The following is a 25,317-nucleotide window of genomic DNA, read 5'->3' as shown; positions in this document are numbered from 1 at the left end:
GCATTGGAGTATCTACAAAGTGGAAGAGAAAATCTGAGGACAAAATGAAAAGCCAGTCTCAAACGTCATGACAGTTGTGTAGGGCTGGAAATCAATGTCTGCAAACCAAAACACTTGATTCATGTACAACAATCCAAGCTGAAATTTGAACAAAGCCTGAGTAATTCCTGTTGTCTTGGAACCAGACAAACATCACTAGTCTCTGCAAATAGCCATGGCAGCTCCAAAGCCAAGAACACACTTCGCTTGTGTGTGTGCCAGCGGTGCCTTGGGTTTATGATGGTTTGAGTCTACCGGCGAGGCTTTCCTCAGACAGAGATTTGCATGGCATCCAGCCTATTGTGCTTTTCATAAATTAGACATATTCAAATAACAGCATCAAATCTCCAATGAACAAAGGCTCTACTGCCACTACTTGCATACTCAATTTAGGAAAAGTTTAAACATCAACCCAGAAAACTACACATCATGGGTGAAATTCCTCTTTGAATAATTTTCAACCTTTTCAAGCAATTATTTCTAAAATCCTGATATATTGTGCTCTCTTTAATGACAATCATTTAATGTAGTCTCACTTAAGATGTCAGATTTTCATCTGGAGATCTTTTCCCTATTTTATAGATGAGGAAACTGAGTCTTTGAAAGATGAAGCAACTTGCCCAACTAGTAAGTGCTGGAGCAGAATTTTAGGGCCAGTTCTCTTTGGCTCAGTGTCTTGGCCTTATTGCCTCATGACCAGTGTATAGCAAATATCCAATCCTTTGACAAACTTCTACAATAGGGACTTTGTATTTCTTATTTTTAATTATTCACCATGAAACACATTTCGATAGAAAAGTTTCTGTTTTAAATTAGAATTATTTAGAAATTTCTTCTTGCTGTATAACACTGTGCTAAACACTACATGATTTGAAAGAGAATAGTACTTTGTTAAGAAAAAAATTTATTTCTTTCATGAAAATATATGCCAAATATAAAGTTATTTCATTTGATAAGCAAACTAGAGCCTCTTACTTTTTTTTAAATTATAAAATTTCAAGTAAAATGCAGGTATATTCCTGTAACATAATCAAATGACAGAAAAAGCAAAGCTCTCCCCCGTTTTTAGTTCCTTCTCCAGATGTAGCCACCTGAGCTAGTTATTCTCTAGATTCTTTAGCAGCTAATTTTCCTCCCCTTACTCTGTTTGTGATGCTGCAGCTGGGGCTTTGACTCTGCCAATATCTCCCACACTGCTTTACCAGATGGCTTCCTGGAAGGTTTTATCCAGGAGGCGGGAGGAGGGACTTCTCAGTTTTCCTCATTCCATTTAGTATCAGTCCCATCAGTGGCAATTTGCCCCAGTCTCCATGTTCTTTTGGCAACTCTGGAACCAGCCTCAGGGACTCCTCAGAAGTACAGTGGGACAGATGGGGTTCCCACAATGTCTGAGCACATTTCTCTAGGCCCCTCCTTTATGTGTCTGGATTCTTATAACCCTGTCTCTTTTTTGTTTTCCCAGACTGAGGATGGTAGTGCTTTCTTGTATTTATTATCTCTGGCTTCCTTTAGTGTTTCCTCTGAATTTTCTTAGACTTCTAAGTCTTGTGTTAAATAATTTCTCCATTTACAATGTATTAAATTGGTTTTCTATTTTTCTGACTGTACTCTGAAAGATGTACCACTATGATCAGATTGATCTATATCCCTACAAATGTTTTCCTTTTCTCTTTATTCTCAATTTAATATTGTATTTTTTTTATCAATGATTATTTCCATAGAAAAAGAATGTGAAAGGTAATAATATAAAATAGAGCAGTGCCTACAAACCTAGCCATGAAGGAGAGGATAATTTTTGCTTTCAGAAAAAACAACAACAAAACAAAACAAAACCCCCCAAAAACCCAACAACACTGAATAGAGTTTCCAGCTTATGGTCTGGCTTCTGCTTCCCTGAGAATTTATAGATATTCCTGGAGAAGATAATGGGGCAAACCGTGAATTAGTCTTTGGAGTTGAAAGGCTCACTATAATGGGTTATCAGCAGGATTATATTGAGCCCAGTACTGGTTATTTAATAGGAATATGGTCCTGCTAATGGGCTGATAATGTATTTTCTGATTCCATGTTTACCTTATCCAGCTTTCAGTTTCCAAAAGCAGAACTTCTCTGAGGGTGCACTGAGTGTCCTCAGAACATGGTTCATTTATGTCCTGTTGGTAATGACAGCACAACGCTCAGCAAGGTTAACTTTGGAGTACACTCCTCAAGCCTGGATAGGTTGCCCTCTACACAGCTGGTATGCTGCTGTCTTCCTAGGGGTCTTCATTCACCATTACCTTGGGATTACCATTGCCTCTCTTTGGTGTTGTTTTCTATTTCCTGTATTCCATAACTTCCATTTTCTTGGATTACTCCCTCTATTTGGTGGAGTATCATCTAGTAGCTTTCTGAGAAGTAGTGCATGGGAAGTAAATATTTTTTCAGACCTTGAATATCTAAAAATAATCTTATTCTACAATCTCATTTGACTGCTAGTTTGCCTAGGTATAGAGCTATAGATTGGAAATAATTTTCTTTCATAATCTTAAAGACATTTTCTAGTTTCCAGTATTATTGTGAGAAGTCTGAGGTATTTTGATTTCTATCCTTTTCACATAAGTTGTACTTTCCTCTCAGAAAGCTTGTAGAATCTTCTCATTTCTCCATGTTTTGAAATTGCATGATGATGTCTCTCAGAGTGATTCTGTGTATATGATGGGACTTTAAAGTCTGGAGATTCATGTCCTTGACTTTTGAGAAATGTTCTTGAATATTTATTTAATGATTTTTCTCCTCTCCATTTTTTTTTTCAGTTTCCCTTGTTTCGAGCTTTTATTACAGTATACTTGTTCTTTAATTTCCTACTATTTCTCCCTCTTATTTAAAAATTTTTGTTATTCTACTTCTATGAGATTTTCACTAACTTCTGAGTCATTATTCTTTTTTCATCTCTATCCTTGGATATTTCTGAAGAGAGCATTAGAATATGCCAGTTTTGGTGTCTGAGCAGCTTCTCAGCTTGTTTCTTGCCTCTACAAAGCTGGGGGCCCTGAGTTGTTATATCTTGAACAGCCTCACTCCTTTTTAGTCTAGGTGGTGAGCGAGCATCTTGCCAAATCAGCTTTCACAAATACTCAATTGGATTTTCATGTATTTGATTTCATTTTAATCCACATGACACAAGCTATAACCATAATTATTTGTCAGACATGCCTCTCCTTCTAGATTTAACACGTACTGTCCAGTCAAGCTTGTGTGGGACCACAGCCTTAAGATTGTCTTTAGAGTTTCAGTGATGTTTGTAAGAAATCTAAAGCCTTTATGATTCCTAATTATTTACTTAAGAGCTTTTTTCTTTCTTCTCTAGAAGCTTTTAAAATCTCTTTGTCCATCACGTTATACAAATTTGCATTTCCTACTCCTCACTGAGAATGAGGCCAAAAAACAAAAAAAAACACACCATTTTTGTTGGCCATTCAGGGATGTTCCACAGGCAGGTTAAACATTACATGTCAAAAACATGTCTTCTTCGTCTTCTCTTTTCTCCCCATTCTATCTTTTCTTCCTGTATTCCCAATGCCCTCTATTTTTACAGCCATGTACCTGTTGCTCTAGGTCTAGTATTCAGGTTTCATGCTAGATTCCTCTGTAGCCCCTTCATTGCACGCACAGTAATCACCACAATCTGATTATTTTTATCTTTCTACAAATTTGTTTAATTTTTGTCTCCTCTGGTTTATACTACCGCAAGCTGTAGACACCTCTTTCCTTGACTAAGTGCAACAGCCTCTTCATGGGTGGCTCTGCTGTATGACTCCTGCTTGCTCTCAGCAAAGTTGTCAGAGTTACTTGTCTAAATAAAACTCTAACCTTGATCTTTGCGTACAGCCTTTAATGACTTATAAAATAAAATGAAAGCTCCTCAAGACATTTGGGGCCTTTCATGAACTCATTCCTACTTTTCTTTTCAGTTCCGCTTGGGCTACTATAACAAAATACCATAGACTTGGTGGCTTAAACAACAGACATTTATTTCTCACAGTTCTGGAGGCTTAAAATTCGAAGATTAGGGTGCTAGCACATATGACTCCTTGTGAGAGGCCTCTTCCTAATTTGCAGATGGCCACCTTTTGGCTGTGTTCTCACATATTGAAGAGGGGAAGCTCTGGTGTCTCTTCCTCTACTTATATGGGCACTAATCTGATCCAAGGGCTGTACCCTGATGACCTCACCTAAACCTAATTACCCCTGGAAGGCTCCACACCCTAATACAATCACATTAGGGCTTAGGGTTTCAACATATAAATTTCAGGGGGACATGACATTCAGTCCATGATACCACCTCTTCATGATACCATATCTCCCCTAACTTTATGCCTTATTTACACTTAGGACATTTGGAACTGTGCATTTGTCTCAACATACCTCATGCTGTTTCATTTGTTTTTCCTTCTGCCATGAATGTCTGTCCTACTTTCCTTCATATGGATATTCTTACCTCTTTTTTAGAACTTAATTTGGACATTATAATTTTTAGGAAACCAATGCTTAATCTCCAAACTGGTTAAATTTTCTTTTCTCTGTCCCTTAGTACCTTGAGTACACCTCTAGCTCAACAAATGTCCTATTATATTGCCACTATGAATGTTGTTCTTCTCTAAATATTAGTGCCTCAAGTACAGAGATTATATCATTTCTATTTTTATGGTTAGTGACAAGCACAGTGCCTATTTCATGGCAGGCACTCAAAAATATTTGTTATTAAACTAATTAAATATATAATTTTACTCAATCTGTTAATCTGTATAAATTTCCCAAAACATCCTGAACATGTTGCTGGTATCTATGCCCGTGGTTTATTTTAATTTTCTGTGTTGAGATAGTTCATGTAAACATAAATTTAAAACAGTTTTGACATCACTTTTTTTTTTTTTATGGCCTCAACCTTAAATTTATAGCATGCATGAGTTTATATGCTGGGACTAGTGGGTCCCATTTCAGACATTTAAAAAATTGTACTTAAGCTTTATCACTAGGGTTTTGCCCCAGTGTCTTCTTAAACATTGACCAATGGCTCTGAGAGAGTAGATTTAGATGTGAGAGGTCTGCAATATTGTGTTAAAAGGCAGTTGCTGAGATTAAGGCTAAACTGTGTAGCTTCTGGAGTGTTCATATTACCCATATCCTATAAAACTGGTTTGGAGAAGTGAAACATTCTAATCAATATTTCTTAGAGTAAATCTTTGAAGAGATGACAGCAAGTGAGAGGCCATCTTCTGGCAAGTGAAAGGAAAAATAATCATTTTATAAAGGAAGTAATGTGTGAAATATGTTTTTTCAATTGTAAGTGGTACATAATTGTTTGCTCTTGAAATCACTGTGATTGTTATTAGGGCCTGTCTTAGCTCAGCCAAACTACTAGGTCTGCCATATTGTTCCATGACTCAAGACAAACAAGTTCCATATGTCATTTGGAATAGACTCTAGTAGCTGTTGTTTCTAGCTAACAGAGTTGCTATTTTTGTCTTATCCCTCTTCCCTTCTCTGTTTTATTTTATTTTTAATTTACGTTTATTGTTGAAAGTTTTACAGATGTCCCCTTTTTTTCCTCATTGACCCCCTTCACCCTGCAGTTTCCCCTCCCCACAGGGGCTTCTACATTATTATCTGTGTCCATGAGTTATGCATATATATATGAAATATGCAAATTAGGCTGGGATGCCGTAATGGGTCAACAGGACAGGAGGAGGTTGTGCACACAGGTGAGGCCTAGAGCAGAGACAGAGACAGAGAGGGAGGCCTGCGAGCTGCCGCACCCTGGCTCGGGCCAGCCCCCCGGAGCCAGAGTGGACATGGACAGGGAAAAAGGGGCTGGCCCGCAGCCTCTGTGGCCAAGCGCAGGCCCAGAGAGGAGACGGCGGGCCCACCTCCCGCAGAAGCTGCACGCTCCCTGCTCCCTCCCGTGGAATTGGTGTGGGTCCCTCCCGGCTCCCGTGGGCACCGGTGGCTTGCTTCCACCTCCCGCATAAGCTGCATGGCTCCCGTGAAAGCAGCGCGGCTCCCAGCGGTGTGCTTCGGTTCCCGCAGGCTCCCACATAAGCGGCAGGTGGCCTACTGCGCGTGATATCGCGTGATGGGCTACTAGTCTATATATATATAAAACACTAATATGCAAATAGACTGAAAGGTGGAACAATTGAACAACCTAACAATCGGTGGCCATGATATGCATTGACCACCAGGGGGCACGCATGGAACATGGTGGGCATCAGCAGCAGGAGGAAGAGTATGGAACATGGCGGGCGTCGGCTGTGGTGGGATGGTGGATCAGGTGAGCGGGGGTGCCAGACCAAGGCGGGGCTCAGGTCGCTGTCATCAGGGAAAACCTCTGGTGGTTACTGAAAATTCTTTGCTCCTGCGTGCCGTGGTCCTGCCTGGTGCTCGTACCTGTTGCCAGCACTGGAGCCGCCACTTGCACTCGCTGCCAGTGCTGGAGCCACTGCTCGCACCTGCCGCCATTGCCCGGCACCGGCCCCGATCACTCGGCACTGTCAATGGGTGCGAGCAGCAGCTGTGGGCCCTCATCACCCCTCAGGGTTTCTCCACTTCCCCCTGCTCCTGAGGGGCGATGGGGGCCGGCAGCCATCTCTTGCACTTGCTGCCAGCAGTGGCCTCACTCGCATCCGCTGCCAGTGCCAGACTCGCCGCTCATACCCACTGCCGGTGCTGGCCCCACTCACACTCGCGGCTGGCAGCCGGCACCAGTCCTGATTGCTCAGTGTCATCAGCCGGCGTGAGCAGCAACTGCCGGCCCCGCTCGCCCCTCAGGGCTTCTCCACCTCTCCCTGCTCCTGAGGGGCAATCAGGGCAGCAGCCACCTCTTGCACCTGCTGATGGTGCTGGCCTCACTCCTACCCACTGCTGCCACCAGCCCCAATCGCTCCACACCATCAGAGTGTGGGAGCAGTGGCAGTGGGAGCAGGGCTGCTGGCAAACAGGGGACTGGGGGCCACAGTGGGAGGGACTGGGTGGGGGTGCAGAGGATGGGCCAAGACCTGTCCCTGTGCTCACCACAGCCTTGTGGCCCACAGTTCCTTTCAAGGTGCATGAATTCATGCACTGGGCCCCTAGTATGCATATAAGTTCTTTGGTTAACTTTTCCTTCCTTTTTAAACAAATCCCACCTCTGGCTACAAGTGTAACGAGGCCTGGCCAAACTTGATTCTCCATTTTTCTGATCAGAATAATTTGTTTGAGGGGATCCAGGCAGAGACATTTATAGTATATGGTTGTTGGAAAGAGACATTCTCCTCTATAGGTTTTACAAATGGGGCACTATCAACATTTGATGGGTGTTTTGAGTAGCCCCTGGCCAATTTCCTTGCCTGCATTAAGGAAATCCATAGATAATTTTGTAATAAGAATTATAATAGTACACAGAGAAAATAAAAGCTGAGAGACAGGGCATGAGAGAGACAAGGGGATAGGAAGAGGGTGGGAGAGGAGGGGAGGATGGGGGAGAACTGAGGAGAAAGAGCTAATTACATACCGTATTTTTTGGCGTATAAGACGACTGGGCATATAGAAGATTTTCCTGGGTTAAAAAGTCGTCTTATACACCGGAAAATACGTTAGTTTTTTTATTTTTTATATTACTCGATCCAATGGTGTCTCAATCTAGCAACTTCTGAACTTATTAATTACATGAATTAATTCATCTTTTTTTTGGTTGTTGTTAAACGATTTTTATTTGGTTTCCTTTCCTTACATTAAGAGTGTTCTGGCAAATATATAAGTCTTATATAACGTGCTTGGGCCACCAATCCCCCTGACCTCATTCTTTTACTGGACCCTATTCCACTTCCTAATTGCGTGATGGTTTGGTGGTTAAGCATAAGGACACTGAACCAGACTACCTGAGCTTGAATATTGGCTCTTCTACTTATCCTATATAATAAAACCCTAATATGCAAATCAACCGAACAGTGGAACAACTGGTGGAACAACCAGTTGCTATGACATGCACTGAAAACCAGGGGGCAGACGCTCAATGCAGGAGCTGCAGAGGGAGGCATCCTATGGTAGTGATTGGGGGCCAGGGCTGGCCAGCGGGCAGCGCCAGGCCACCAGCAAATGTGGGTGCCAGTGGGGGCTGCCCTGATCGCCTGGCCCGCCAGTCCCCCCACAGATGGCCCTGATTGCCGGCCAGGCCTAGGGACCCTACCCTATATATTGGGAACAATCTCTTAGATTTAAAAATTAAAACCTTGCAAGGCTACTCTAACACTAAAAAGAATAGGATGATGCAGTGATGACATGCATGGACTCTGGCTTGCACATTTTGTGGTCAGCCTCGATTCTGACACTTAAAACTGTATGATAATGCCAATTACTTAACTTCTCTCTGCTTCATTTTTTCCAACCATAAGCTGGGGAAAATGGTACTACTGCCTCAGAAGAAATGATTCTACTTTTTATAATCAGGGCAAAAAAATGTAGCTGCCCATACAACAGCAAGATGCCTTTCATCTGTATGAAAAGTATGGTCACTGCTGCATGCAGCATCCCAGATTGTGAGAGGGATGTCCAACTGCTGGTTTAGACCCAGTCCCCGCAGGCATCACCTGAGGGTGCAGGCTAGGCTCAGAGACACCCCCCGTGCATGAATTTCATGCACCAGGCCTCTAGTTAGCTATATAATCTTGGATGACCTATATAACCTTTTGGGATTATTTCTGTATCAGTAAAATGAGACAGTTAATTGTACCCACTTTTTGTAAGGATTAAATGAGTTATGTAGGCAAGTAGATTATAAAGGGTTTGGAGCCAGTGTAATGAGTTTGGCTTTACTCTAAGTTAGAGGGGAGGCCATTGAAGGGTAATGAATAGAGAAGGGATCATATGGTTATTGTTTTGAGTATAGACTGGGTGGGGTACATTCTAGTCACAAGTAGAAAAATGGCAGTCTGGAAAGCTAGTTAGGAAGAAATTGCAGAATTCAGGGAAATTGATATGGTCTCGTAGGCCAGGGTGGTGAAGTATCAATGATTTCAAGATGGTGGCATCAGAGCAAATACTCAGATTGTATGTCCATGAAGATACCCCTGATTCAGGTCTTGGCTGCTACAAAAACATGCAGACTGCTGGAGGCCAAAACTTGGCAGAAGGGGGTGAGCAAGAGTTGGTTTTGTAGGAGAAGCCTGCTGAGTTCCAAGAGACCTGCTGAAAGGTGTGGGTAAGCTGGGATTTCTCTATAGGAAATAACTGTAGAAGTTTTCTGGAGTTTCAAGAGTCCAGAGGTGATTTTCAGAACGTTACTCTGTGGTACACATAAAACTTCCTGGGCAGTGAGAGCCACTATGGCCTCCCAAGCACTACTGTAACTGTAACACAGGAGGAAGCAGAAGCCCAGGCTGGAATTAGGATGGAAGTTCCTTTCTCTTGCAATGTCCTTCTACCATGGCAACAGCTTGACAAAGGAGAACTGCTTACACGTGTCATTACGATGTTACAAAGTGTGCATAAAAAGGTGGATTTGGAGCAATAAAATTTAACTGGCACAGGTAAGTATTAGTATTATTCCCTTGATATAGAGGAAAACAACTGTATTTCAGAAAATTAGTCTCCTGCTTGAAAACTTATTTGTAATTCCAGACATCAACACTGTACCACTTTGCTATATTGCACCCTTGAAAGTCACATTCATGAGCTTGACTGCCTTAATGGAGAACTGTACTCTCCTGAAACAATGTGGGGTGGAGGGAGCTCAGGGAATAAGAAACATATCAAGTATTGGGAGGCAAGTGCACAACTATAGCAGATTCACAGAGAGGACATCTTACAAGAAACAATAGGAAAATGAAAGATTTCCTACTGGTCCATCTTACAAGGAATAAACAGTAGGAAAATGAAAGATTTCTTTTTTTGTTCCCATAGATGACCAAATATGTAATTAGTGAGATAAAGCTTCTTTTCATAGAAGACTTCCATCTTCTATATGAAAAGGGATTGCATAGAATTAAAATTTTTATCATTTTACTACCCATCCTATCTAATAAAATAGTAATATGCAAATTAACCATCACTCTGCTACACTCACAAGCCACCCCCACCAGCCAATCAGGAGCAAGTATGCAAATTAACCCAACTAAGATGGCTGCGACCACGGAGCAAACAGGAGGCTTGGGTTGCCACTGGCGATGGAGGAAGCCAAGCTTTCCACACACCCTGGCCAGCCCAGGCCTCCACTCAAGGCTACAAAGTTTCAATTATAGAATATAAATAAATCCCAACGAAAATGGCTGCGGCCACGGAGCAAGTAGGAGTCTTGGCTCTGCTCAAGGCTACAAAGTTTCAATTGTAGAAGATAAATAAATTCCAGATATCAGGGCCTCTGCTTGGGTCACCGGGGGGCATGGCCGGCCTGCAAACCACCACAGGCCCATCACCCAGGCCACCCCATGCCCCAAGGGAACCCCCACCCTGATCAGGACACCCTTCAGGGCAAACCAGCTGGCCCCCACCCTTGCACCAGGCCTCTATTCTATCTAATAAAAGAGTGATATGCAAATTTACTATCATTCCAACTCACAAGATGGCTGCCCCCATGTGGACACAAGATGGCTGCCACAAGGGGAGGGCAGTTGGGAGGGACCAGGCCTGCAAGGGAGGGCAGTTGGGGGCAATCAAGCCTGCAGGGGAGAGCAGTTAGGCGTGTCCAGGCTGGCAGAGGAAGTTGGGGGCAACCGGGCCTGCAGGGAAGGGCAGTTTGTGGGGGACCCAGTCCTACAGTGGAGAGCAGTTGGGGGAAACCAGGGCTGCAGGGGAGGGCAGTCAGGGGTGACCAGGCCTGCAGGGGAGGGCAGTTAGGGATGACCAGGCCTGCAGGGGAGGGCAGTTACGGGCAAACAGGCTGGCAGAGAAGCGGTTAGGCATCAATCAGGCTGGCAGGGGAGTGGTTAGGGGGTGATCAGGAAGGCAGGCAGGTGAGCAGTTGGAGCCAGTAGTCCTGGATTGTGAGAGGGATGTCCGACTGCCTGTTTACGCCCGATCCTAGTAGGATCGGGCGTAAACGGGCAGTCGGACATCCCTTGAGGGGTCCCAGATTGGAGAGGGTGCAGGCTGGGCTGAGGGACACACACGCCCATGCACAAATTTTGTGCACTGGGCCTCTAGTCATAATAATAAAAGGCCAAGAGGCGTCACGACCAAAACAACTACACAACCGGTCACCAGGAGGTGAATGGAGCACCTCTTGGCCATAAGGACTTAACAACCGGTCACTATGATGGCCACTGTGGCCAGTGAACTGGCCAGATCAGGGTGGGGCTGGCTGCCAACCTTATGGCCCCTCCCCCCTGCTAGCTTGCCCCTGATCTGACTCTCCCACCCAGATTAAGAGCCGGGCCTGCTGGCCAAATGCCCCCTCCCTTCCCCTCTGCCAGCTACACCCCCATCAGCCCACCCCACCATGATAGGCCTGCAGTCCCTCCCCCCAGTCTGCTGCCCCTGATTGCAACCCCCACCCCAATAGGGGGCAGGGCTGGCCAGCAAACCTCCTGCAGGCCTGAGCGAAGACTGAAGACTGAAGACTAAAGACGACTGAAGACTGAAGAGGCTTGGCTTCTTAACGGCGGCCGGAGTGAAGGCCTGGGTCCAGGGTGCCGGAGGAAAACCAGGGCTGGCAGCCAGGGGAAGGAAGGCCTATTGCATGAATCTTTATGCAATGGGCCTCTAGTTGTATATAAAAGGATAACCTAAAAGTTTTTGTGAAAAAATCTGTGAATCTGATGAAGCTTCTAGATTTAACTACCAATTTACAGAAAATCCAAGGGCCAAGAAAAATGTTAAAGGAAACTAAAAGCATAAAGTCAGCAAAATCCAGAGTGTGAAAAACTTCAGGACAAATGATCCAGATTTTTCAATAAATAAATAATAAAAATAAAAGAGATGAAGGAAGAAACTAGAAACTCCAGATACATATAGACCAAGTGCAATAAATAGGCCTCATTTTTAAATTTTTATTTTTAATCCTCACCTGAGGATATTTTTCCATTTATTTTTAGAGAGAGTGGAAGAGAGAGGGAGAGAAAAGATAAATATCGATGTGAGAGAAAAACATCCATTGGTTGCTTCCTGTACGAGCCCTGACCAGGGCCCAGGCAGAGGAGGAGCAGGCAACTGAGGTATGTACCCTTGTCTGGAATTGAACCCAGGACTCTTCAGTCCGCAGGCCGACACTCTTAACCACTAAGCCAAACCAGCTAGGGCAAGCCTTATTTTCTTAAATTATATTTTTTCAATAAAAGTTTACACTTAATATTAATTTGTATTAGTTTCATATGTACGGTATACAGGTTAGACAATTATGTACTTTACAAAGTGTTCCCTCTGATAGTTCCAGTACTCACCTGGCACAGTACATAGTTATTACAATATTAGTGGCCCAGTGCATGGATTCCTGCACATTGAAAGGAAATTAATTAGAAGAATTATTTTAATATTGCTATCCGCCCTTTCTCTATAATAGAAGTGTCAACCAAATTCAGGATCGACGATGACAAATTAAAACACACCCGTGTAATTGGTGCCAGTGAGAACTTTATATGTATCGCATATGTGTGAGTCAACTTAGCCTTTTATCCTATACAGGAGGCCCGTTGAGCGAAATTCGTGCACTAAGGGGAGGTTTCCATCAGCCCAGCCTGCACCTTCTCCAATCTGGGACCCCTCAGGGGATGTCTGACTGCTGGTTTAGGCCCGAAATGTTTCAACAACAAAGCTTTTAGGGTATCCTTGGGTTACCAAAGTTGTCTTCCATTTTGCTCCTCAATACACATTTCTGTGAAAAGAAGCTTCTATGAAAAGAAGCTCCTATAAAAAAAACCGGCAGTTGGCCATCCCTCTCACAATCCAGGACTGCTGGCTCCTAACCACTTGCTTTCCTGCCAGCCTGATAGCCCCCTAACCACTCCCCTGCTGGCCTGATTGATGCCTAACCGCTCCCCTGCCGGCATGATTGACACCTAATTCTCCCCTGCCTGCCTGATTGCCCCCAACTGCCCTCCCCTGCCAGTAGTTGGACACCACCCCCCCAAGGGGTCTCAAATTGGAGAGGGTTCAGGCCAGGCTAAGGGACATCTCCCCTGACACTGTGCATGAATTTCATGCACGGAGCCTCTAGTATATATAGAATAAACTTGCTTAATTAGACCTGCTTTCTGATGTAGCTGAACTTTTTCCAGCCCAGTGAAGCACCCCAACTTCTTTTTCAGGTAATTGTCAGCAACACAGCAGTAAATATCAACACAAAGCAGATTATTATTGTAGATCATGCAGGGAGAACAAAGGATAAAATATTTAACTGCAGCAGTGTTTGACTATATTCTGTGCAGTGAGAAAACCTGAAGTCATTTTCAAGGTCCACCATTTCTTACTTCTTTTCAGTCAAGTCAAGTTTCTAAGCTTTCTAAATCTCTGTTTTCTGGCCAATGAAAAGAAGATAAGATTCCACCAAGTCTCCTATCTACCTACTCTAGTACTTCTGTGAGAATCAAATGAGATGAGGCATGGGAAAACCTTCACAGACATTTGGTTAAAGTGTAATTGTTTCCACCTGGCTATAAAGCAAGTCATATTTCTGGGCTGAAGAAACTGCAAGAAGGCTAGTCACTAGGGAAAGAAAGCTGGGTGTTGCTACGTGATGTCATTACCAGGAGCCCACAGCCATCATTTCCGGGCTGGGCTGTGGGCCACATTTTGTGTCATGAGGCTATTGGCATCATTGGCTGTGATTTGGTGGGCTGTCACTCCGGGGTTGTGGCGGGGCCTGTGTTACACTTGGGGGAAGCCACGTATTGCTTTGTGCGTGCCAGGTCAGTGCTGCCGTTTCTCTGTAAATGGCCAGTGCATGTCACGGAGCTCCTGCATTGGGCGTCTGCCCCCTGGTGGTCAGTGCATGTACTAGTGACTGGTTGGAGGGGTGGAGGGACACTTAGAATATTAGCCTTTTATATATATAGATTATTGACTACATTCCCTATGCTGTACACTACATTCTCATGACTATTTTATGACTACCAATTTGTAATTCTTAATCCCTTCACCTCTTTCACCGAATTCCCCATTTCCTTCCCCTCTGACAGCTGTCAGTCTGTTCTGTTTGTTCTCTGTATGTATGAGTCTATTTCTGTTTTGTTTGTTCATTTATTTTGCTCTTTAGATTCCACATATAAGTGAAATCCATAAGACATTTATCTTCCTCTGTCTGACGTATTTCACTTAGCATAATACCCTCTAGGTACATGCATGCTGTTGCAAGTGGTAAGATTTTATTCCTATTTATGGCGAATAATATTCCATTGTATATATGTACCACAACTTTATTATCTACTCATTAAATAGGCCTTATTTGAATTGTTATTGGACAACAGCAGCAAGACCAAAAAACTATAAAAAGCAAAATAAAACAAACTTGGAATATAGTTGAATATTTATAAAATTATAGAATAATTTTTAATATTTTGAATGTAATAATTCTGTTTACTTTGTTTATATTTTGAAAAGATACATACTAAAATGTATATGATAAATAATGTCTGTAATTTTCTTTGGAATAATGTGTGTGTGGAGAGGTCTTAGGTGAGGGTATAGAACAAAACAAAATAGCTATTATTTGATAATTATTGAAACAGTATGATGGGGTTCATTTTAACCATCTTAACATTTACTTTATATCCTTATGTTTGAAAATTACCATAATTAAAAAAACCTGCCAAAACCGGTTTGGCTCAGTGGGTAGAGCGTCGGCCTGCGGACTGAAAGGTCCCAGGTTCGATTCCGGTCAAGGGCATGTACCTTGGTTGTGGGCACATCCCCAGTAGGAGGTGTGCAGGAGGCAGCTAATCGATGTTTCTCTCTCATCGATGTTTCTAGCTCTCTATCCCTCTCTCTTCCTCTCTGTAAAAAATCAATAAAATATATTTAAAAAAACAAAACAAAACAAAACTTTCCTTCTGTCAAAATAATTTGATGCTTTATGAAATCTTCTAACTTGCAAGTTAGTGGCTATTTTCTACTGTGGCAGAGAGATAAAATGTGTCATTTTTCAATGTACTAGAGCCATAATAACCCTGTTTTTATAAGAGAGAATTAATTGTCTAAGGGAATTAATGTTTTCTTTTTTGTTGTTAAGCACTTAGTATATACTCTATGTATTAGTTATTTTGTTTAATTAAAAAAACAACAACATCAAATAAGGGAAACCCTCATCTTTAAAATGGAGCACTTGACAAGATTTTCTCATTAAAGTGATGAAGAGATCCCTCTCCTTTCACTTCAAAGCGATTCTTAGGCTGGCCTAATGTTAGCAGAGCTGACAGACCAGTGTTTAATGAGATTTCATAGTAGTGTCTAGACGTGCTTTTTTACCCTAGGTGACTTGAAACAGAGAAGAAAGTATGTACATTTTTTTATTAATCAATGGATGGACCTGGAGAGCATTATGCTAAGGGAAATAAGCCAGTCTGAGAAAGATAAAGATCACATGATCTCACTCATTTGTGGAATATAATCTACACTAATGTAAGAGAAATATGCAAATTGACCACACCTCCATGACACCCACCAGCCAATCAGGAGTGAGTATGCAAATTAACCCAACAAAGATAGCGGGTTAATTTGCATACACAGGCGCGGAGCAAAGACTAAAGGCTCCGGCCCGAGCGAAGACTGAAGATTGAAGACTGAAGACTACTGAAGACTGAAGACTGAAGAGGCTTGGCTTCTCCACTGCAGCTGGAGTGAAGGCCTGGGTTCCAGGTGCCAGAGGAAAACCGGTGTAGGCAGCTAGGGGAAGGAAGGCCTATTGCATGAATCTTCGTGCAATGGGCCTGTAGTGAACAATATAAACTGATGAGCAAAAATAGATCCAGAGACATAAAAGGGTTGAACACACAGTCAAACCTCAGAGGGAAGGCAGGGGAGGGTGGGCGGAGGGGGGTAAAAGATCAACAAAAGGACTTGTATGCATGCATATGAGCATAACCAATGGACACAGACAGTAGGGGGGTGAGGGCTTGTGCTGGGGGGTGGTGGGAGTGGGCAGGGAGAGGGCAATGGGGGAAAAAGAGACATATGTAATACTTTCAACAATAAAGAATTTAAATTCAAAACAAAACAAAACAAAAAAATTAAAAAAAAAGATTAGACATTAGCATGAGCAAAAAAAAGAAATGTTTCAACAACAAAGCTTTTAGGGTATCCTTGGGTTACCAAAGTTGTCTTCCATTTTGCTCCTCAATACACATTTCTGAAAATAGGGCAGCAAAAAGCAACATCAGGAGATTCCCATTCATCAAGTCCCCAGGGCTATTTTAAACTTCAGTTACACTTTTTCTTTTTTTCTTTTTTTACTCCTCTCAGGGTACTGTGGGCCTAGCATAGTTTCTAGTTTCTTATACTTTGTAGACATACATATGGTGTTGGTTGAGTTGAATTACATTCCTAAGAGGCAGCAAGGTGTCATGAGAATAATTGGCTTTTAGCTTGAGACTCACCATTAAGTTGTTAAGGGACCTGCCATGGGTTGTCACCTCTCTGGGTCTTACTGTCTTCATCCACAAGAGTATGACAATGAAGTAGTAAGTACTATGAGCCTTTCCAACTCTGACATTTGACAGATAAAAAGGGTCAAACATCACCTCTGCTTTATGCATACTATGTGAGATATTAAATTATGTTTTCTTCCATATTTCCTCCTTTCCTCTTCAAGCCTGAGTCCAAGAGAGGTTTGCATCAGGGCCAAGAACCTGAGAGGATGAGGAGCTTCGTAGGTGAAGATTGACCTGGAATCAGATGCCTCCACCCAGACTCCCTGATGCCTTGGTCCTGCCTAAATTTTGGCAGAATGTTCATGCTGCTCCATGGAAATGGAGGACAGGGGAAAATCCTAGAAGTGCCCTTGTGCTATCAGACAGAAATGTATACAGAAATGAGCAGATATTAAAAGAGGAAAAGGAAATTACAGCTTGAGTAGTGTGTCCACTGCATATATTATTCAAAACATCCGGTTTAACTCCTTTCTTCTTTGTATGTTAGCTGATTGCTTTGGCGACTTATAGACACAGCCTTATATGACATTAAATAAATTTGACATTTTTGTCATGTAAAGAGTTATGGATTAAATTGTGTCCCTCCAAAATCCATATGTTGAAGCCAAACCCTCCATGTGACTATATTTGGAGGTAAGGACTATGAAGCGGTGATCAAGGGTAATGAGATCACAGGGTGGGGCCCTAACCCCAATCTCTCTCTGCCATGTGAAGGCACAGTAAGAAGGTGGCTTTATTCAAGCTAGGGAGTGAGACCTAACCAGAAACTGATCAGGCTGGCACCCTGACCTCTAGATCAGCCTCCAGAACTGTGAGAAAATATAAATTTATGTTGTTTAAACCACCCAGTCTGTGGTATTTTGTTACGGCAGCCTGAGCAGACTAATACATAAAGTCTTAGGGAAATCAATGCACAGATCTATAGTGAGCTTTGTTGACAACAGAATGTCCTCAAAGGTAAGCTATGGCAGGATGAGAGAGGTCTTACTTCCAATCATTCAAAATCATTAAGGATAAAATGCAGGCTCTGATCAATGTTCCCAAAATGAATGAAATCAGAGTAGAAAGCTGCTGGGAGAATTAATAATTACATCTAATGGACTATAAGTAAAATTATAAGTGTTCATTGCCTTTGATTTTGGTATTAACTTCCTTCCTCTTATTTCAAACCTGTGAATTTTAGATGAGGATAAAGGTAGTTATATCAGATCTACTGTCGAGGGGGCAAAACTGAAGAACAGTGAGAACAAGTGGTGCTTGTATAGCAATTTTGTGGGGAGTTCTGCCTACTCAGTTTACAAACCAGAGAATACCCTTTGACAGTCCTTCTAGGCCACAGAACTTTCCTCATTTAAACTTCTCCATTTAATTCCTGCCAGCAGCGCACAAGCAGAGATCAAGAAACATCTACTGGATTTTAAAGCAAGAGCCTCTCCCTTCCTTCCTTCCTTCCTTCCTTCCTTCCTTCCTTCCTTCCTTCCTTCCTTCCTTTCTTTCTTTCTTTCTTCCTTTCTTTCTTTCTTTCCTTTTAAATATATTTTATTGATTTTTTTACAGAGAGGAAGGGAGAGGGATAGAAACATCAATGAGAGAGAAACATCTATCAGCTGCCTCCTGCACAACCCCTACTGGGGATGTGCCCGCAACCAAGGTACATACCCTTGATTGGAATCAAACCTAGGACCCTTCAGTCTGCAGGCCAACGCTCTACCCACTGAGCCAAACCAGTCAGGGCTCTCCTCTATCTATGACCACCTTCATTACTTACCAAATGAAAAAGAATGAGTGTGGCTAAATCATCCACAGAATTTTGAGAAATGACTTGTAATTTGTTTGAATTACTATTTGTTAACTTTATTTTTGGTTGCATACATATCTTTTTCATCCAATTTGTTTAGATTGTATTAAAATTCTGTCTTCCCATGACTAGACCCAGGACAGGGGAAAAAAATCCGCTGGCCAATAATAGAAGCTGATCTGTTATTAAAATTCAGCCTGGGAGAAACCACAATAAGCTTAATTTGCATGTAGGAAATCAGTTCTACATAAAGCCTGTAGAAATTTGTGATCTGATTTCCCCCTTCCCCCCTGCCCCACTTTATTTTTCCAATAAGCAATAATTAAGTTTCATCTCGGTTATGTATTCCTTGCGGCTTACCCTGTGAAATGACCATCCTATCACCTCTGATCCTGGTCTTCAGGAAACCACAGAGGGTGGCAGGGTTTTCTCGGGTTTTGTTCACTGGACCTTTGTCCCTGACCCTTCTGTGTAATAGCACAGCTCAGTGCGTGGCAGTATTTACATTGAAACCTAGGGAAAGAGCTTTAGTTTCTTACACTCACTCCCAAGATGATTTTCACGGCCCCGCCTCTTTGCGGGCCCTCAGTGCCCTGGTATTTTAAAGGAAGATCAGATGGCATGGTATTGGCTATGATGATAAAGGTTACTAAAAATGACAAATAACTGACCATTTAATAAGATTTAAAACAGGTTTATTGAACTGCGAGGTTATCAGTGGTAATGAGATTTTATTCTCATTTTCTCATCTCTCTTTTAATTTACAGTAGATTGGAAAAAAATTGTTTTTCAGGGCTACCAAAATATGATTCATGGCTTCTGCTCATGGATATCTTAAACTCATTAGAAAATTATGAAGATGCATAATGCCCAGGGTAAACTTAAGACCCATAAAACATTTTGCTTAAGGTAAAATTGATTTCAAATGTGCTGGGGGAGTGACCATTAGTTAGCCTCAGATTAATTCCCTTTTGCTCGGAGACCACATTGTACGGGGCAAGGTAGTTCTTTAAATTAAAGATGGCATAATTAAAAGTGCAATAAATTGAAAGAATTACTTTATTTGATATAATTTCTATGCAGTCTGGTCTCACTGTCTGCTTCTGTTATGGCATTGCCAATGAGTGGTGACTAGGTACTGATTTTCAACTATATTATTCTTCACTGTAATCACCTTTTATTATAACACTTATCTGCAAGGGTATATTGATTAGAAAATGCTCATTAATTACACTGTTAATGGTCAGCAAGTGAGAGGATTGTGCTAGGATGATTAAGGAAGGAGCTGGAAGTGCCCCTGGGCTAGCCACTGTAACTACAGCAGAGGCAGGATGGGCGATGCTGAATTGGTAGGCAAAGCTGCCGGCCTGGAGCCAGCAGGTAGCATGCATTACTGACCTTTCATTTACTCGGAAAACTGCAGGAGCCTGAAACCTAATATTAACGGGTGATACTCAGAGTTTCTGAGGCAAGGCAGGGGAATGAAGTCCCCTGATAAGCCACAGAGATGAAGATGTTTCTGAAGGACATGGTTTGATGCAATTTCAGGTGTTTGAATGTTTCTGTTCTGAAGAGTGAAATTTGAAACATAAGCCACAATGTTTATACCTGAATGTAAAATATGACAATACTGACTTTTAGATAAATTCTTTCCAGATATCTAGTAGGTTAATGGGTGCATTTGTTTAGTATTCTTATATATTGATTTTTCTTCAAATAATTTCATATACTTTAGAATTATTATAATGTTTACTAATATAGACATCTGTGTTAGTCTTAATCTAGTAGTGTCTAACTTTGAACCCGTTGGTATTAAAATTACATTTTACTGTATATACATATACAGTGTCTATAGTTGAAGTTATATAAATTTCTAATTATAGAATAAATAAGGTACAATAATTGAAGTTATTAATTTATATCAAGTAACTATAATTGAAGTTATTCATTTATATCAAGAGTAAAGAAAAAAGGGAAGGGATTAAGACATACAAATTTCCAGTTATAAAAACAGTAATGAGGATGTAAAGTACAGCAAAAGAAATACAGTTAATAATCTTGTAATAAATAGGCATAGTGTCAGGTAGTTATTAGATTTATTGTGGTGATCACTTTGTAAGTTATATAAATATCTAACCACTATGCTATACACCTGAAACTAACATATTATTGTATGTCAAATGTTATTTCAAAAGTGTTTAATAAGGCATTTGATGTAATATTTATTTGTTATTGAGATATAATTGACATATAACATGAGTTTCAGGTGTACAACATAATGATTCAATATTTGTGTACATTGGGCAATGATAACCACAATTAGGCTAGTTACCATCTGTCACCATACATAGTTACATACTTTTTCTTGTGATGATAACTTTTAAGATTTAGTCTCAGCCGGAACTGGTTTGGGTCAGTGGATAGAGCGTCAGCCTGCGAACTGAAGGGTCCCGGGTTTGATTCCAGTCAAGGGTATGTACCTTGGTTGCAGGCACATCCCCAGTAGGGGGTGTGCAGGAGGCAGCTGATCGATGTTTCTCTCTCATCGATGTTTCTAACTCTCTATCCCTCTCTCTTCCTCTCTGTAAAAAATCAATAAAATATATTTAAAAAAAAGATTTAGTCTCATAGCAACTTTCAAATATGCAATACAGTATTATTAACAACTAGAGGCCCGGTGCATGAAATTCTGTGCATGAGGGGTGGTGTCCCTCAGCCCAGCCTGCACCCTTTCCAATCTGGGACCCCTTGAGGGTTGTCCGACAGCCCGTTTAGGCCCGATCCCGTTCGTGCCTAAATGGGAGGTCAGATATCCCTCTCACAATCCAGGACTGCTGGCTTGCAACCACTTGCCTGCCTGCCTGGCTGATTGCCCCTAACCACTTCTGCCTGCCAGCCTGATCACCCCCTAACCACTCCCCTGCCAGCCTCATCAATGCCTAACTGCTCCCCTGCTGGCCTGATTGCCCCTAACTGCCCTCCCCTGCTGGCCCAGTAACTCCAAACTGCCCTCCCTTGCCAGCCTGGTCACCCCTAACTGCCCTCCCCTGCAGGCCTGGTCCCCCCCAACTGCCCTCCCCTGAAGGACTGGTCACCCCCAACTGCTCTTCCCTGTAGGCCTGGTCCCCCCCCCCCCAACTTCCCTCCCCTGCAGGCCTGGTCACCCCTAACTGCCCTCCACTGCAGGCCTGATCACCCCCAACTGCCCTCCCTTGCAGTCCTGGTCCCTCTCAACTGCCCTCCTCTGCTGGTCTGATCTCCCATAACTGCTCTCCCCTGCTGGCCATCTTGTGGTGGCCATCTTGTGTCCACATGGGAGCAGCCATCTTTGACCACATGGGGGCGGCTATCTTGTGTGTTGGAGTGATGGTCAATTTGCATATTACTCTTATATTAGATAGGATAGTCACCATGCTGTATATTACATCTCCATGACTTACTTATTTTATGATTGGAAATTTGTACCTTTTGATCCTTTACCCATTTTTCTCACCACCCACCCCACCGCCACATGTGGCAACTACTGTTCTGTCTATTATAAGTATGGTTGTTTTGTTTGTCTTGTTTCTTACCTTCTACATATATACAAGGTCATATGGTATTTGTCATACTCTGTCTGACTTATTTCACTTAGCATAATGCTCTCAAGGTCCATCCATGTTGTTGTAAATGGGTGGCTGAATAGTATTTCACTGTACACACACACACACACACACACACACACACGATGCACACGTATTTAGTTTGTTTCTATATCTTGGTTATTGCAAATAATGCTGTAGTGAACATGTGAGTGCATATCTCTTTTTAAATTAGTGTTTTATTTTTCTTCATATAAATACCCAGGAGTAGAATTGCTGGGTCATATGGTAGTTCTATTTTTAATTTTTTGAGCAATCTCCATATTATTTTCCATAGTGATTACACCAGTTTACATTACCACCACAATGCTCCACATTCTTGAAAAATTTGATAATACCCATTCTAACAGGTGTGAAGTGATATCTCATTGTGGTTTGACTTGCATTTCCTGCCATGACCTACACAGCTGGGTTCAGGATCTGAAATAGGAGCTGACGCACGAATGAAAACACTAGATAAGAAATATGAATTATTAAGGGGTGGGGACCAGGTGGTGTCTCTTTTTTGAAGAGCACACTGACCTCTGGCTGGTCCGCTTTTTATTTACTTGAATACACATTTGCCCTTTAGCAATGCATACAGGCATATCAAAGGTAAAGTTTGGTAAACAGTAAAAGGATTATCAGGATAGGGAATTTGCCTTGAGCCACCACTATCTCAACATGAACAATAGGTGCATGGCATCAGCCCTGCCAACACCCAATGTCCATTGGCCTTCCGCGTTCCTTGGTGCACTTTCATGATAGTATTGGCAGTGGGTGGCTTCCCACAAGTTCCCACAAGTTCTGATGATTAGCGATGTGAGCACCTTTTCATGTGCCTGTGGGCCATTTGTAATTCTTTGGAAACTGTCTATTTATATTGTCAGCCCATTTTTTTTTTTAGTTGAAAAAATATTTTTTGCTATTGATTGTAAGAGTTCTTTAGATATTTTGGATATTAACCCCTTATCAGATGTATGATTTGAAAATATTTTCTCCCATTCAGTAGGCTGCCTATTCATTTTGTTGATGTCCTTTGCTGTGCAGAGCTTTTGAGCTTTATATAGTTCCACTTGTTTATTTTTGCTTTTGGTGCCTGTGCTTTTGGAGTCAGATCCAAAAAAAATCATTGTCAAGACTGATGTCAAGGAGCTCGCTACTTATGTTTTCTTCTTGGAGTTTTATGGTTTCAGATCTTACATTTGATTCTTTAATTCATTTTGAGTTAATTTTTCTGTATGGTAGAGATAGTTTTATTCTCACACCTATTTTTATTCCTTTGCATGTGCTGTCCAGTTTTCAACTTTTTCTCTTTATCCAACTCTACTGCTAATATGGAAGAGTTAGAAGATTTTGTGACTATTCTTGAGGTCAGTCAGAAGCAGCACCCATCAGAAAAAAGAAGCATCACAAAATGAATAAATAAAGAAACAAGTAACTAAATGTTGAACTTTTTAATATCACTGTTCTTCACAGGTCTCTTGATTGAAATGCAAGAAAAATAAAAAATAATAATACTATGACAATTAAGTTTTTAATTTTTTAAAATGAAACACTCAAATTTTCAATTCATCCCTTTGCAATATTTGCCAAACAACCTTAATTTGCTTTTATTTTTCATTTTGGGTGAATGTACTGCTTGCTTTGGCACTGATGAGACAATGCTTTTGTCTCCTGTGGATGCCCAATATAGGGAAAATTAATATTCAGCATACCTCTTGCTTGGAAATTAAAATACTACTACATTTCTTCAGAATGATTTCTTTTATTACAAAGATATATTTAATTAGGCATTTAAAAATGAAGTGTTCCTTGAAATTTGGAAGTAATTTTATTATTTCCATAATTCTCTTGCCAAATTAATTAAACATTGTGGGCCAAATGTGTAGTTTAAAATCATCAGATTAATGCAAATGACATTTTATAATATAAAGTTAAGTAGGAGACTTTTAGAGATTACTTAATTTAATCTGACAAGCAATTGTGAAAATAGTTCTCTATATAAAAATTAAAGATGTTATTTAAAATTAATTCTAAAGCTAAAGGACAAACATTACTGTAGATTAAATGCTAAAGGATAGAGATTAATGGTGAAAAATCTTTAATTAGTAGGAAGGAATTGAGTGGAAAATTATTAACTTGTCCCTTCATAAATCTTTAATATTAATTGATTAATGCTTTGTATTTAAAGATATAATCACTAGAGTATAAATAAGCAGCGTAAGCTTTCTTAATAGTGGCTAAAATACTCCATCAGACATCTGAAAGGCACTTCCTTACCGAATAGTTAGAATATTCTATTCCAAGAATATTGGAGTTGTTTTATTAGAAAAAAAAATTCTTGTGAACTTTAGAATCATTTTCTAAACTTTGAATATCTCTGTCTCTGCCAGCAACATCACACTAGCTGTGTCAGAAATACTAAATTTACCTCTATCATTAAAAAATGTGATTTTTACTCTCATTAGGGAGTCATTTCAAAACATCTTTAAGAATTTATTTTTAATCTCTAACAAGTATAATTGCTTTATAGAACTGTCAATGCCTGTCCATCCTCAGACTGGTCAAAACATAGGCTTTTGTTGTTGTTGTTGTTGTTGTTGTTGTTGTTAATCCTCATTGGAGGATATTTTTCCATTGATTATTATAATTTTCTATATGTAAACTGTGCCATTATATTGCTTATTCTGTTGAGTGCTTATCTATAGATCAAGCCCAATATAAACATCTTCAAGTCCTTCCTTCTTCCCACAAAAACAACAGTTTAACTGGATAGGCAATCAGAGGCATGCTTAAGATTTTTGAGATTTGCCAGTTTTAAATAGTATAATTTAATTGTTAGCTATTCTAAAGCAATGGTGGACTTAGTCTACTTGCATATTTATCCCCCTTTTAGTGTTATTTTAAATATTATTTGTACTTTTCAAACTACATTATATTTTTTCATTTTATCACTTTTAGCTGTTTGCTCTTATCTTAGACATGCCTTAAATAATTGACTATATTGAATATTAAATACATTTAACCTCACCACCCATTCTTTCCCTGCTATTTTCCTATAATATTTTAGTTAGCTGAATTTTATCTTTTTCCATTGATTTTTAGGAAGAGTGGGAGAGAGAGGAAGAGACAGAGAGAAACACTGATTGGTTGTCTCCTGCCTGAGCCCTGATTAGGGCCTGGGCCATGGTGAACCTGCAACCAGGGTACATTCCTAATTGAGCCTGGGACCCTTTGTCCACAAACTGACGCTCTAGCCACTGAG

The sequence above is a fragment of the Eptesicus fuscus genome, chromosome 2, assembly GCF_027574615.1.
Source record: "Eptesicus fuscus isolate TK198812 chromosome 2, DD_ASM_mEF_20220401, whole genome shotgun sequence".
Classification (NCBI taxonomy): Eukaryota; Metazoa; Chordata; class Mammalia; order Chiroptera; family Vespertilionidae; genus Eptesicus; species Eptesicus fuscus.
The sequence above is the reverse complement of the archived record's forward strand: the minus strand, read 5'-3'. Positions refer to the sequence as shown.